This window comes from Neophocaena asiaeorientalis, unplaced genomic scaffold (assembly GCF_003031525.2).
Source record: "Neophocaena asiaeorientalis asiaeorientalis breed wild unplaced genomic scaffold, Neophocaena_asiaeorientalis_V1.1 scaffold105, whole genome shotgun sequence".
NCBI lineage: Eukaryota > Metazoa > Chordata > Mammalia > Artiodactyla > Phocoenidae > Neophocaena > Neophocaena asiaeorientalis.
The window spans coordinates 3,958,157-3,973,309 of NW_020172162.1; the positions used below are offsets into that span (position 1 = coordinate 3,958,157).

General features: G+C 45.1%; 1 protein-coding gene across 1 annotated transcript in view; it reads left to right on the forward strand.

Moving 5' to 3' along the window:
- Positions 1 to 13,344, forward strand: part of FOXO3 (forkhead box O3) — a 117,116-nt gene extending 103,772 nt beyond the window's left edge. Inside the window, exon 3 of the mRNA XM_024755476.1 lies at positions 8,371 to 13,344. The gene's annotated coding sequence lies outside the window, so the exon portion shown is untranslated. The remainder of the gene's footprint in view (positions 1 to 8,370) is intronic.
- The last annotated feature ends 1,809 nt before the right edge of the window (positions 13,345 to 15,153 follow it).

Sequence of the window (15,153 nt, forward strand, 5' to 3'; positions counted from 1 at the left end):
ATCACAGTTGAATGTGAGCCAGCCACCCACTCCAAGATCACTGTCCCTGGGGCTCTGCTCCGAGGGGAGATGTGGATTTAAAAAGCCTCCCCTGCAGCCCACCCCAAGTTAAATAATGTCTTTGTGGTACAGCAGAGGACCTATGAATCTGTAGCAGAAGGCTGCCATTTTTATGGCTATGTGTCATTGAGTCAAGCCACTCCATTTCTCTGAGTCTCAAGTTTCCTTGTCTGTAAAATGGGGCTAAAACGAAAACCTACCCCACAGAGCTCTTGTAAGGACTATCTCTGATATGACCTAATGTCCTTTGTCAACTTTTTAAAAAGTTACTTAATGTTTATTGTTACTTAAAATGGTTCCAGAGGTTAATGCAGAATTAAGGAAAGCACCAAGCCAGTCTTACATTGTTGGCACAAAGAGCAATTACTTTCCACGATAAACTAGAATCAATTAGGTTTCTTTTCATTAAAAAGGTATAGCAATTGCCTGTTGTGTGAAACCTTTGATGTCCCCTAGAAGTCCTGCCTGCCAATTTAGGGGTACCCAGGACAGGGGCTATATTTTCACTAATAAAAAGGACCTTCTGCCACAGACGGATTGGGGAGGTTCATATATGGTACCCAGGGTGTTCCATTAATATCTTTAAAGGATTGCCTGAGAAATCCTAGCTGTCTGGCCTCCGCTTTCTTTCCTTAGGGAGGCTGTCATATCCACTCTGTGCTGAGGGGGGAGCCTCGCCCTGCCCCGTTTCTGCTTCCTCAGCGTGGAGCCTCTTCCTGTTGGGAGGGAGCCTGGAAATCTGATCTTCCTTCTCCACTGCCAGGCCACCGTGGCCACACAGAGAAATAAAAAGCTGCTCCAGTTCTCCTAGGACTTCTTGGGAGCAGAAAGATTGCCACACAGCGAATGGCAGGATGCTGGCAGTGGTCTGGCCATGGACCCCACCTCCCCAAGAGCTGGTGGTTTACCGCCCCCACCCCCGCCGTCACTGGCTAACGTGACACAATTTGGGGTTCAGAAAATATGGTCACTGTATATTTAAGATCTGCCAACTAAGTTCAGTGAAAACCCAGAGAAACTGGGCTGTTCTTCTCCAGGAGCTTTCCTCCCAGAGAAGCGAGACCAAGCCTGGAGGTGAAACATACCACCCAGAAGAGCTACTGCCCACTTGGTTGCAGGTGTTTTGTTTCTGTTCCCAATAACAGATGTGAACCTTACTCTGTAATTCTAGACTTTCCTGTTTTTTAATAACCTCTTTTTTTGCTAAAGCCTATGACATTCATTTATTAAAGGATGAGAATTACTTAGTCATGAAGCCCTCAGAGCATAATTCCAGTGTTTCTAAGGATAAAACTTTAACTGCCAGTCCTGGTTTGATTGACGGTTTGCATATCAGTATGTTCTCTCTCTCTGTCTCCCTCCCTCCTTCTCCCCCTTCCCCTCCCCTTTCCCCTCTCCTCTGTCCTCTGTCTTTCTCTCTGTTGAAAGACATCTGGACCATAAGATTTTTTTGTTTTAAGTATTCATGTTTGTGTGGAGTGTTCAGTTTGACTCCTTAGTGGAAATTAATGGCCAAGAAGAGGCCGGAAGTTCTGAGGTTGAATTTATAAATTAATTTCCACTGGGCTTCTATTGGTGTACATGCCACTGTAATTAATTGGAACTTCCATTGATCACTTGTGTCTTCAGAAATGATTGGAAAGCAATAGAGCCCAACATAAGTAATCAGAAAATATGTGTTGACTGATAGACCTGTTAGAAGGTATCCCGTAGTTGGTAGTGTCCCTACCGCCTGAATGCACTCGCTGCCCAGCCCCGGTCAACTCAGGTTGTCCTGCTGGCTGAGGTCGGGGTGGGGGGTGGAGAGCCGAGGTGGGGAGCTCCGAGCACGTACCGCCAGGTGCCGGTCAGGCTGAGCGGGGAGAGGAGGGCCACCCACCATGTGGATCCACCTCACTCCTGGGTCTGCACTCCCACCAGACTGCCGCCCTCAGGACAGATGGGCCTCTGTCTCTGTTGATCTTGGAGCTACGCTGAGACCCTCCTTTCTATTCCTTCTTGGTTTCCTTCCTCTGTTGCACTGGTGTGGTTGCTGCCTCTTGGCTGCCATCTGTGTTACCTGCATGTCCTGGTCATACCTCACAGGTGGATGAGTGGTTTGGACTATTTGTGGAACTAAAATAGCTGATTTTGTGTTTTCGATTTCAGAATCACTTCTGGAAAATTTAGATTGTCTTCAGAACCCTGCATATCTAAAGCAGGAAAAAGAAGACTTTGGAGACCTCCCTCTTTTGTGCTTGGTAGCCGGACCCTTAGACGGGCTGGAGCATTACGGCCACACTTGCACTCGGTCCCAAGGGAGGTAGGGCATCCCAGCCCAAAGGGGTAGCTGTACACTCCCAATTGTCCCCATACCTCCTCTAGCCAGTAAACGCAGTGAGGAGTCACAGGATGGGGCCACACCCAGTAAACATAAACATTGTGATATTCAGGCCGTGGTTTATGGCTCTAAGTATTTCCTCCTGGAAATACTTATTTCCTCTAAGTATTTCCCTTGTGTTTCTAAATGGTGAATCACTTTAGCGGTGACAGCAATTTGAGAGAGTAGCATGACTCTTAATTCGGGGGGCTGGTAATAAAGAATGGGTTTGGTAGGATGGCAGAAGGTAAATTCTTTATTAAATCCTATTTAAAATTTTATTTTAAAAATAATTTGGATGTTAAAACTGTGCCTTGTATTGGTCCTTAGGAGGTTTCATCTTATAAGAAGTATGAGTTTTTTCTCATATTCTTCTGAATAGAAACTTCATCAGAAGCCATCCTCCTCCCAAAAGGGGATCATTAAAATTCTAGGTCTTGTCCCATAAAAGCAGTAGGTGCTGCTTGGATTCAAACGAGATTAACTCTTAGCAAATGCGAGTCTGTTTAAAATGCTTTGTGGAAGCTGTAAGGCTTAAAAGGGTGTTAAGCATTTGAATTGGCAGAGAGGAAGAGAGGGCTGTTCCAGGAGTTGGCTCATTCATTTATTCAGCCAACATTTATTGTGTGCCTCTCCTCTGTTTCAACTTTCCAGGCTACTTGGGACATCAAGAAAATGTGTCCCTGCTGGAATGTGCACTTCTTGTGGGTAAATACCATGTCTAAGACAGTGCTCTTGAAATAGTAGATGCTCCGTAAGTGTTTGGTTCGATTTGAAGGCTTTGCTCTGCCCTCAATATATTGGGACTTCAATGTGTATGAAAAAGTAACCATTCTGGGCACTATGTGATGAGGTGCCAGGTAATGGCTTAGGAGTTTAGCAGAGGACAGCCTGGGTCCGGTGGGGCTGGGAGAGCCATCTGGATGTTTGGATGGGGAGAGCAAACCAGGCAAAGGCACTGAACTTGACCCATCAGATCAGCAGGAGTGGGTGTTAAAGCGTGTTAAGGACAGCAGAGCCAGACCCCCAGGACTCTGCCAGCCAGGGTTTTGGAGTATTATAATTAAGGCTAAGTAACCACGCATCCAGAAAGGATCCAAAAGCCCCTTAAAGTCTTTGGCCTTAAAAACAGTTCTTTAAAAGATTGTAATCCAGAACTTTGCAAGTTGTGCTGTGTGGTTTGAAAATCTAAGAATCTTAAGAAAATCGGAAATCTCTGCGACTTTGCTCTTGACAGTAAATTAACAAGTATCATGTTTCTGCTATTGCAGTCACCATATTTGACCCCGGATGCGCAAAGAATATTGGTCACCATAATCTCTGCCCCAAAGTAAAGACAGAGACAGGACATTCTTAAATTTGTATTAATCATCATTACTCCCTACAGTCTGAGCAGCAGGAAGTCTGCGTCTCTGTGCAGGTCACTCCTGCTCTGTGTCCCTCAGCTGTGAAGTGCCAGGGTGGCAGCTTCTCTCCTCTTCCTGTGTTTATCAGCACAGCACACAGGCTGGCTGGAAGGGCAGTCCACACTAGATCCAGGTCCTGAAGCGTCCTGGAGGCGACAGCTCTTCAGTGGCCTGTCGCCAGCCTTCACGGACCCGCTTCAGCTGCCACCTTGAGAAGCCCAGGAATTACAGGAGGTAGCTGCAAGCAGTGCTTATACAGGTCATGCTTTTACACAAACTAAGCTTTAAAAAAAAAAAAAGTCTAGCTGAGTGTCTTTCCAGTATCTTCCTGAGTGTCACCTTTGCCATGAAAAGTTTAAGCTTCCCTGTAACATCCCACGTTCTCCATAAGTACTTACTTGCCCCTTAGAAAGCCTGTGAGCTGCCCTTCCTAGAAACCTGATTTTCCTTCAGGGAGGCTCCTCAGCTGTGTACAAATATGGCCAGAATTTCCATACCTGTTTTCTTTCCCCTCATAAACTATTCAGCTTCTAAAATGGCAAGTTGACAGCATTTGCTAAAATGGATTTTTATAGAGCTGCACCTCCTAATTCCCCTTCTTGGGCTGTCTTGGAGGATGGCTCTGTTCGGCCAGCCTGGCAGGCAGAAGGCTGCATTTTAATCAGCAAGGCCCCTGCAGTCCCTGAACCCCAGGTTGGTTTTCATGCACTTCCCTAAGTCCTTGTTATCGCCCATTCGAACCCAGAAGATTTTGAAAAATTAACCAAATTAAGCCAAAGTGTCGTGCCCATTAGGTGTTTCTTGAGCTGCTTCATGTTTAGGCCGTGAAGATGAGCTCCGAGGGAATTGCTTTCATTTTGGCTCTCCGACACTGGCGTGGCTGCCTTACCCAAGCCCTGCAGAAATGCTGTTTTTCCTGGGGTGACACCAACAGAAGCCTGGATGCTAGCAGTTGTGGCCTGTGATGGACTGGGTGTCCCTCAGACCCCTCTGGGGGGAAGTAGAGATGGTGGCAGGCAGGTATTTCTTTGCCCTCGGGTAGAAACATTCATACTCTGAAACCCACACCTGTTCTCTGAACTCCACATGAAGTTTCCCTGTCAGATCAAGTGAATATCAATTCATTTCCTTTTCTATCCTAAACGTTCCATATTTAGTTCCCAGCTTGCCCCAGGGGTTGCAAGTTTGGCTTAAATTAGGTTTAAAGAGTGAGGAAAGTGATATTTCACTTTAATGTTGAGTTTCAGGCAGACTTTCCTCCAAAGATCTTTCAGTTTTAGCTAGGAACGCCGTGGATAACCTGTATGGATTTGCAGATAGGAGAGTTTCATCCCTGTGGCTCGTTTTCCTTTCCTGTCATATTTGGTATTGGGGTCCTATTCCTTTCCTCTCTGCCAGGAAGATGAAAACACTGCTGAGAAATCCAGATTTGTCACAGTGGAGTTGAGCTGTGGGAGGACAGCAGCAGGAACATTTATGTTTTATTCCCAGTTTAAAGTTGATGGGGGTTGTTCGTTTTGTGTACAGTTTCTTGGAGGTGCTGCCCTTTCTTAGAACATCATGTGAGTTAGTGGTGATAATTTGGTTTCCCCATTTCATTTTCCCTGCATCAACAGCCTGATTTCAAACTTAAGTGTTGGGCAGGGAGAGAGAGGGAAGAGATTTTTCTCCCTGTTAGTGAAAGTCGCTGATGGGACGGGACGGTGTTCGCCTATTTATTGTTAGTTGGCCCCATTGCCTAGTAACTGTGACGTGATAGCTGTAATTCCCATCAGCTGTAGGCTTCATTTTCCTTCCAAAATTTTTGCTTAATCTGATGTGTTTTTAGACTCATAAGGGCATCAACATACACACGTAAACTTCACAGTTAACTAAAGCATCTTACTCGAAAGAATGTCAGAGTGGTGAGAGCACCAATCAGAAGCAGGGAACTTGTATCCAAACGAAGTATCGTTAAATCCCATTAATGTGCTCCCTCCATTTTTTCAGTCCTTGATGGAGTCAGAGAAACATGTGCAAACACTGAGCCATCAAAGAGAGGTTAAAAATCTAAGGCAGGTGAGGGGCCGCTGTCCTTGTGACGATTTTTGATTGTAAGGTCTTCCTAGTGAATGGTGAATCTGGTGTTCCTCTTAGAAGGGTGATTGCATTTCCTTTCTGTTTTCACAATATTTTACAAACAAACTGTTTGCCTTCTATCACAGAGAAACAAGTTGCCTTTCTGTCCTGTGGAGTGGGGGTTTCTCTGTTAATAACAATTTGTCCTCTGTGACAAATTTAAACTTCTAAACCTGGGCCAGGCATCTCCCAGTTGAACCGCCAGGCACAGGCCGTTTCCTGTGAGACCTCGGGGGAGCTCCAGGATGTAGTGCCACAAGGGGCCCCAAGCCCATTCTGCAAAGAAGGAAAGAGTGACGATCAGTGCATTCCCTTCTTAATGATGAAGTTCCCTGAAGGTTCTGGACCTTTGGATGAGACTGTGATGGTTGTTGCTCTAGACTGCCCACTCTGGCCTCCTGCCCCTGGTTTCAGGGCCGATGCCCTATTCTGCTTAGAACGATGGCACGTTGGGGGTTGTAGGTGCCCTCTGCCTTCTTCCCTCCTGTGCTGACCCGGCGCCAGCATTAGAGCAAGCTGCGTGCCCTGCCTTTGTACTTGGAGAATGAAGTGTGTCACCTTCCCAGCATGCACTGGTTTCTGTGGCTGAATAATTAGCACCAGAGGGAACCGGGGGATGGGGTCTGGATTAGGTAATACTTTACACCTTCTCTCTCGGCACTTACAGTTAAGTCAGGATCGGGACTTGGGGACCATAGTCACCTGATGACTAATTGCCTGGTGATCTTAGGTTGTGGTTTATTAAGTGTTACTGTGAAGGAAAGAACCAAATCCCCTCCCAAAGAACCATGTCTACACCCCTGTTTCTTCATGCCTCAGGGGTCCCAGGTAGAGTAGCTAGAATAGCACTGGCTCTGGCAGGTTAAATACCTCACAGATACTGAGATCTGATATCGTTTTATTACCTTTTCTCCATCTGAAATCAACAAGCCATTATTTTATAGTCTAGGACAATATTGTCTAGTATCATTACAAAGCAAAGAATACCTTCAAACAAAGCCATCAGCCAGGGAAACGAAACACTTGGGGAAGGGGTGGGAAGAAGGGGCCTTTTCCTGTTTTACTGTCTCTACCTCTAATAAAACAACCTAAGTTCTTCTGTTTGGAGCTATAGCAAGAGTAATTATGACCGTAGGTATGTAATATTACGAGTACCAAGTCCTGCTGTCTTTCTGAATATTGGTGGTGAGAGGTAAGATTGCCAAACAGTCCAGCCACAGAACAGAGTTGTACACTTGGGAAACCTCCAGGTGAATTTAAGATAATATCTTTTTTAAAGGAGAGAGAAGCAGATGTACGTCACGTGTGTGTGTGTGAGTGTGAGAGAGAGAGAGCTTATTGATGCATTTTTCATTACTTGTTCACCTTATCTGGTGAGAAGACCCTGAGGTTGCTTCCCTACCGCTTTTCCATTTCTTGGCCTAGAGCCATTTTTCTCCTACCATGACAGCTGACACTGTCTCCATAAACAAAAGGTCTTGAGGCCTGTCATGTCAGTTCCTTTAGCTACATCTCTATGAGTGTGTGTGTGTGTGTGTGTGTGTGTATATATATATATATATATTTCTCTAACTTTTCCGGGCTCAGTGGTCGCAAGAAATCTGATAAGATTTGTGTAAATTCAGATGCTTGGAGAAGATTTACCGTTCGAAGGTGGCTGACTGCATAATGATAATATACCAACAGTGATAGTGTTAATTTTTAAAGGGATGTTTTGTGGGAGGTTTTCTGGGCCATATGTATGCGTGATATAATTGTTTTTCCTCTGCAGATTTTTAATATAAAAAGCGAATTCCTAGGACACCCCACTTAGAGATTACTTCTCCTTTTATAGTGAGGGAAGTCAAGATGACCCCAACCCAGCAGTGCAGACCGATGAAGCCTTTGTGGAAAGTGGCCATTTCCACTCCCCTGATGTTGGGATATCAATGGGAAGGGTGGTAAGCAAGGTCACTTAGTCCTCATAGCCGGGGGAGGGGGAACCAGAAGAGCCTAGCTGGTCTGCTTGGGGTGACCAGCTCCCCTGGTTTTAGCATGCAAGTCTCATGTCCCAGGAAGCCCCTCAATCCAAAAATCTAGAGTAAAACCCCATCTGCACCCCAGGCCTCCCTAACTTGGAAGGGCCCACTGAGGCACCCCGATTTGCCTCGCTTTGTTAACCTCCACAAGTGAATGGCCCCATTTCCTCGAGGCTTTTTAACGTGAGGGCGTTTTGTTATCAAGCACGGAAATAAGGTAAGTGATCTCCAGGCTTTGTCCTTAGGTTTTCAGCCCTTTGAAGCTAGTGCAGCAGAACAGCTTGACTTGCAGCACCCCTGGCCCAGAGGCAGGTGAGGGACCGGAGGCTGAGGAGACGTGGCCTGGAGGGCGCGCTGCTGCTGTTTGAATGTCCTTAACCGTCTCTGGTTTTCTTCTCTCCTCCTTTAGACCCTCAAACTGACACAAGACCTACAGAGAAAACCCTTTGCCAAATCTGCTCTCAGCAAGTGGACAGTGATACCGTTTACAGCTTAACACCTTTGTGAGCCCCTGCCGTTTCCTACCCCAGCAGAGACTGTTATCGGCCCCTTACCCCGGGTGAAGCACTTACCCTCGCACAGAACTCTCTCTATAAAGTATGCAAAACCTTCCTTGTACGGGGTGACAGCCACCTGCCAGCGAAGGACAGCACCCTGCCAGCACCACCCACCCTGTTCAGAGCACACCGTGAGCCCGCGGGCCATTCTGTGGTGTTTTAATATCGTGATGGTTTATGGGATGTTTTAAGTGTTGTTTTTGTGTTTGTTTTCCTTTGACTTTGAGTTTCTCACATGCATTAACTTGCAGTCTTTTTATGTTAAAATATTAATCATGCTTCCCCTGGCAAATTTAAACACAGAAGGAAAATGTTGTACCAGCTACTATGCTGGCTTTGGGTGTCACAAGCATTCGAGCCCGTAGAACTCCCCAAACTAACACATTACATAAACTAGAGGGGGGTTTTCTTTCTTCTTTCGTTTGGTAGAAAACTATCCTTTTCTAAAAACTGAACAGTGGCACAAGTGTCTTCTGTGTGCACCGGTCCAGGACAGAGCCCTGCATCGGCAAACCTGACTCAGAACCAAACCACGTGCTTGGCTCTGAGTCAGGGTGGTCGGGGGATGAGACCCCGGCACCTGGTCTGCAGTTGCCAGATCAGTAGGGCCTGTGGTCTCCTGTCAGTATCCTCAGCTAACACAGTCAACAGTGATGGTATGTTGGTTAGAAATTAGAATTTTTCAAGGAAGAAATCAGCTCAGCTGTCCACTCATTGCCAAATGCCACTAACAGTTTTAGTTTTAAGGAGAAAAGAAAAGAAAAAAAAAAGTAGTCGTGTTTTTCTTTGCAGAAGAAGTGAACTTACAGGTGAACATTAAGCCCGCAGTGAGAAATGTGTGGAAAGTACAAACCCGAGTCACTATTTTTCTAAATGTGCACCCTTGATTATTTTCAGTCTTGCTCTGTATAATCTGATCTAGTAGACGTGTATGAGTGACAAGCAATAGCATACAAACTGATTTCTTTTTAATATAAATAAGCTTAGATTGTAATTGTACAAGTGTCACAATGGAAGTACAAGATAGGGCAGTTTTGACCTCCCCACACACACTTTTCCTGCTTCTATGGATTTCATTTTTTTCTTTTCAAAAAGTTATGGTGCTGTATAGGTGCTTTCTGTTTAACCTGAAAAGTATGATTATATTAGTTACCCTCTTTGGTAGACAGAATAGTTGGGAACACCGTTGGTACATATGAAACTGGTGTAATGATGCTCTGATTAGCACAGCATATGCATACTTCTCCAAAGTGATATATGAAGACTCTTTTCGTTGCATAAAAAGCATTAGGCATAGAAATGTATAAATATATTTTATCATGTACAGTACAAAAATGGAACAGTCTGCATGGATGTTAGGGATACAGGCTAGTATTTCAGCACAGACCTCCCTGCATGAGTTCTCGCTGATGCTTGCACCGTGCAGTGGGCACTGATTCCCTTCCACCAACACAGACGTGCCACCCGACCCCCTGCACCCATCACCAGCCACCAGGGGCCCCTTTGTGCACCTTTGCTTCCTGATTCCTCTGGGGGTGATATTGGTGGTGATAACAGCTCCTAGCATAATGAACGTTCCATTTGGTGTTGCCACTTGTCTCTCCCGCCTCGCTTGGGCTGTCATGTTTGAGCGATGGCCCTGTTGATTTCACCCTGCTCCCTACTGAATCTGTAAATTGTTGTGCAATTTGTGGTTATAGTAGACCTGTAGCATATCACCTTTTCTAAACTGCTACAAGTTTATAATCTTCATTTTGAAAGTACGTATAATTTTTAAAAATATGTATTCTATTCACGTGGTCTGCTTGTCAGTGAGACAGACTTTTGCTTACTGTATTCTTTTGTAATAAAGCTAGCCACTTCCTTGATTTCTTTGGTAGTCTGCTGTACACAAGAACTGTCAAGTGTCAGCAAGAGAGGACTGCCTCTCTGGGTCCCTAAGTGGTGCAGCCCCCTGGGTGGAGACATAGTTCGGAGACAGTGGCAGCAGCTCAGGGACGGGGGCGAGTGGCAGAGGGGTGTTGGATATTGGGGAGAATCCGAGTGCTTCCAACACGAGGGCCCTGAGAACTTCTCTCCTGAGCTCAAAGAAACAAGAAAACTAACAAAATAGCTACTTGCCTTTGCAGTTTTATACACCGTGGGAAATACTTTGGGAGTAAGAAAGGCAACCCTCAAATGTGTTTTGACTTTTAAAGTGTTGAATTCCTTTCAGACATGTGGCATCTCATTTATTCTTTTTTTTTTCCCCCCAATGTTTGTTAGATTTCAGGCAGAATGTTTTACAAAATGTCCTAGAACCGGATTCTAATTTAATCTAAAACAGCTGAGGGAGGGACAGAGCGGTATGAGAGCAGGATAGCCACAGAGCAGATCAGGAAAACGGAGAGGGAGGGGTGCTTGGAATTTTTTTCTTTTCCTTTTTTTTTTTTTTTTAAGTAAGTCAGCATCTACATGTAGAATGTCGCGGACAGCTGAGATCAGGGCAAAGTGTAGCGCCAGCATCAGGCCTAGAAAGGGTCAGGCAAGAATGGGATAGTTAAGCCTGTCCAGGATCACAGCAGGCCCACTCTCACCCTTGGCCGCCCACCCAGAGGCCAGGATCCCTTAGGCTGAGTCCGAAGGCAGTCAGACAGGGCAGAGGTGCCACCTAAGCCCTCTCCCTCTTGTATTTGAAGACCCTGCTTTCAGGAGGGGCTTACCGATGGCCACCGTGTGGAGTTCTGAGTGCCAGGTGCCCTCACAGGAAGTCTTCTGACCTGGAGTATCTCAGTGGAATACTTGGTAGTCTCCGGGAGTCTGGCGGTTGTAATGTTTGCATCCTGATAAGAACTTTCGGAGTCTACACTCAGCCTCTAAATAATCGAGGGAGCCTTCCACTTTTTGATGGGAAATTTAGAAAGAAGAGTAACGATGTTGAAAACATGACCCGAGCTCCGGGGTTCTATTCTCTTCAGGGCTCCGGAACCAGATACATTTTACCAAAGTTACAAAAGAGCTTTATCACAAGCCTTCACTGTCCTGGCGTGAGTGAGGCCTGACCGCCAGGTTCAGAGTATCCCATTAACTGTGAATGAATCTGAGGTCGATTTCCTTTATCCTTTATTGCATCCCCTGCAATGTAATGACTGCCGAAACATATTTTTTTTAATTTTAGAAGTTTGTCTCTCCTGTTAACGGGAAGCGCGTGCACACACGTGTAGTAATGGTGGACTCTGTGTGTGCGTGTGTGTGTGTGTGTGTGTGTGTGTGTGTGTGTGTGTGTGTGTGTGTGTGTGTGTGTGTGTGTGGTGGTGAGTTTTGCCCTGTGTGTGTTGCTCCCCCACCCTGAGGAGAAGACCTTTTGGCTCACTGGTCAGGACAGGTATGCCCAGTCTCAGGGTGTCATTTCAGGCGGCTTCTGAAATTGTTAAAGATGGTAGGGAGTCTATCTAATGAACCCCACTTAAAGAATAAGGAATATTTGAATCTCTTGGAAAGGCCGTCAAGAGGAAAGCAGTCAAACACCCAGGCCCAGTTTTCATGCTGATGCCAAGGGCTGGTGAGGGGAAATTTAAAAGTTACCCTTTCTCTCTGAAAGCAGAAATAAAATCCTGACAGCTCCAAACTCTGATTTCTTCTTTCTCGGTGTATTTGGGGAACATTGTACGATTAGGTATAATGTATTCTTTTTTAATTAAGAAAAGCAAAAAATTTTGTAGAAATACAATCACTGGCAAAGAGGTATGAAAAGGCCAGCCTCTCCTGGAGACCAGGGGCGGCAGGGCACAGCGAGGGGAGAGTGAAGTCCTTGTGAAATCATGTCTGTCAGACAAGATCTTAACGCAGATGCTCAAGTAACTGAAGAGTGCAGTCGGCCCTCTGCATACACGGGCTCAGCATCCTCGGATTCAACCGACCACGGATCCGTAGGGCCGACTGTACTACACCATTTTATATAAGGGACTTGGGCATCCACAGATTCTGGTATCTGTGGAGGTCCTGCAACCAAACCCCCACGGATACCAAGGGGTGACTGTGTATTATATTTGATCTAGATCTTTAGTGGGTAACATTTTATGCAGTTCGAATGAATGAAATATTTTCCTCTTGTTTAGTTTTATTTGTATGTATTTTTCTTTGTTGAATGATTGGTTCCGAGGCCTCTGCCACACTCCAGAAATATTTGTGCGGCTGCTTTAAAAAAAAAAAAAAAACAACTACATGTCTGGTCACTTATTTCTCTAAAATTATCTCATTGCCTGGCAATCAATCTTCTCTCAATACACTTGTCCTAGTACATTATGTACATGCAAAATGTAAACAGATGTGAAGGAGGACCAGAAAAATTAGTTAATATTAAAAAAATGTACATTTTGGCTTCACATGTTTAACTTTTTTTTTAAGAAAAAAGCTGCATGAATGGAAAAAAAATCTGTATACAGTATCTGTAAAACTGTCTTCTTATCTGTTTCAATTTCTTGCTCATAACCCATGCAAACTAGAACTCATTGTGGTGCCTGGCCATATTCAAACACCTAAGAGTCACGCAGTTGATACTTTGGTTTGAAGCACCTCATCCTTTCTTTCAAAGCGAACACTATCATAGTGCATTCTTACTGAGGATTTGTCTATCCGTATGTTGCCATGAGTTATCTCTGCCACCTTTCCTCTCAAGAATCAAAACCAGTTTGATTTGGGAATCTTCTCCTTTCCAAATGAAATAGAGATGCAGTACTTAACTTTCCTTGGTGTTTGTAGATATTGCCTTGTGTATTCCATTTAAAACCGTAATCTAGTTTGTAAAAGAGATGGTGACGCATGTAAATAAAGCATCAATGACACTATCTTACTCCGAGAAGTTTTTTGTTCTCCTTCCCCCTTTCTTTAACCCGAGGAGTGAAATAGCTGAGTTTATCTCAAGGTCTTCCTGTGGAAGAGGCACAAAGCTGGAAGACTCTATCCTGAGATCTCTAAACTAAATGAATCCTGCAGACTTTTTCTCTGACCCACTTTTGACCTTCACAGGCAACCGTACAATTTAATAAAGCAGATTTATGGCATTGTTCATGGTGGCTGATAGCCACTTTTGGCCTGCCCTGAGTCAGGTTGCCCTGGAGGAGCTTTTACATAGGGAGGCGGGATTTAAACTCTGTCTTCCTTGGGTGTCAGAGGTTTTGACCTGTCACAGTTTTGGCCCTAAGGAGGTCCTGCTCACGTGAGTCCAACAGATGAATGTCGGTCATCACGGTGCCCTCCTTCACATCAAAGTCAAACACAACGCCTAAGGCTGCTGGTGGCAATAGCATAAATATTTCCTCTTAGCTAAGTTAGGGGGAACTCCACCCTACTGTAAAACTATACTTAGTAGCCTGGGTTGTGGTTTTCCTATTAATAGACGTTATAAAAATCATTCAGCTTTTGGGTTCAAAGTCCTAAGCAGCACGATGGACTCTTACTTCAGATCAAGTAGGTAAAAAAGATTTTAAAGTTTGCCCTTTGGGATAATTCTACATTGGTGAAGAGTCATGCTTTCATAAGTCTGTCCTTATCATTGTTTTAATTTCCTGTACAGGTAAAACTGCATCTTCTAATACCAGAGCCAACTAGGAGAAGGTATTTCGTTTGCGATTGCTTTCAAGTTTTGATTCTGTCTCCCAAAAGGTTAAAGATGAAAATCCAAAACCAGCTTCACAAGATTCTCAGTAGAGAGTTTTCCCAAACCAGGTAAAAATTCAACTAAAATTAATTGAAGTTAATGAACAACAATTACTAAGTCAATTTCAAGTGTGGCAGCGGGCCAGAGGCTGTGATGGGCACCAGTAGAGCTAGACCCTGCCCTCCATGAGTTTATACTCAAGATATCATCTATCTGCTCCACCTTGAGGAGTAAAGAGTTCATTGTTGCCGGCTCTCCCTGCTTCAGCTTCTTGTTTAAAAGAGGAAGAATCTGAACTGGTTAATCTTGCTAACACTTTAGGGAATTGATTTCGCAAATGTTTGAGTAGTGAGGGCAAACCTTTAATACAGCACACGTGACGTGTATCAGCCAAGCCACGCACATCACAGCTGAAATACAGAGGTCAAAGGTGGAGGAAGGTAGAGTGCACAGCCACGGTCGATCTGGCAGACACTCCACCCCCGTCCCCATGACCACTTCCCTGGGACATGGGGGAAAAGGGTGATGGCTGTGGTGCCCTCAGCTCAGCCCATGGTGGGCATGTGCAGGGGAGTGTGTTTGAAGGGTGGAGGTGAAGAGAGGAGCATCTAGAAGGGGACCCACCCTCCCTCTGCTCCATTGCCGTCAGAGAGAAGCTTTGGTTCTGGGCCCTGAGGACACCTTTGGAGCTGAAGGAAGAGGGGTCCTTCCCCTTGAATTTTCTTTATTCGAACATTAGAAGAGGAGGAGTCTCAGCAATATTTAAGACCTGAAGAAAATTAGATTGTGTGTGTGTGTGTCTGTAGTTCTGCCTAGTGTCCGTCACATAGTAATGGCTCAAAACTTCGTTTTTGCCTTCTTTCTCAGAGGACTTACTAGACACACTACAAACATCCCCACTCCCACGCAGGGAAGAAAAGTCTCGATGCTCTTCTTGTCTTAGCACAGGCCCACCTCCGTGAGTCCTACATTCATCCATCCCACCAGCACCAGGATG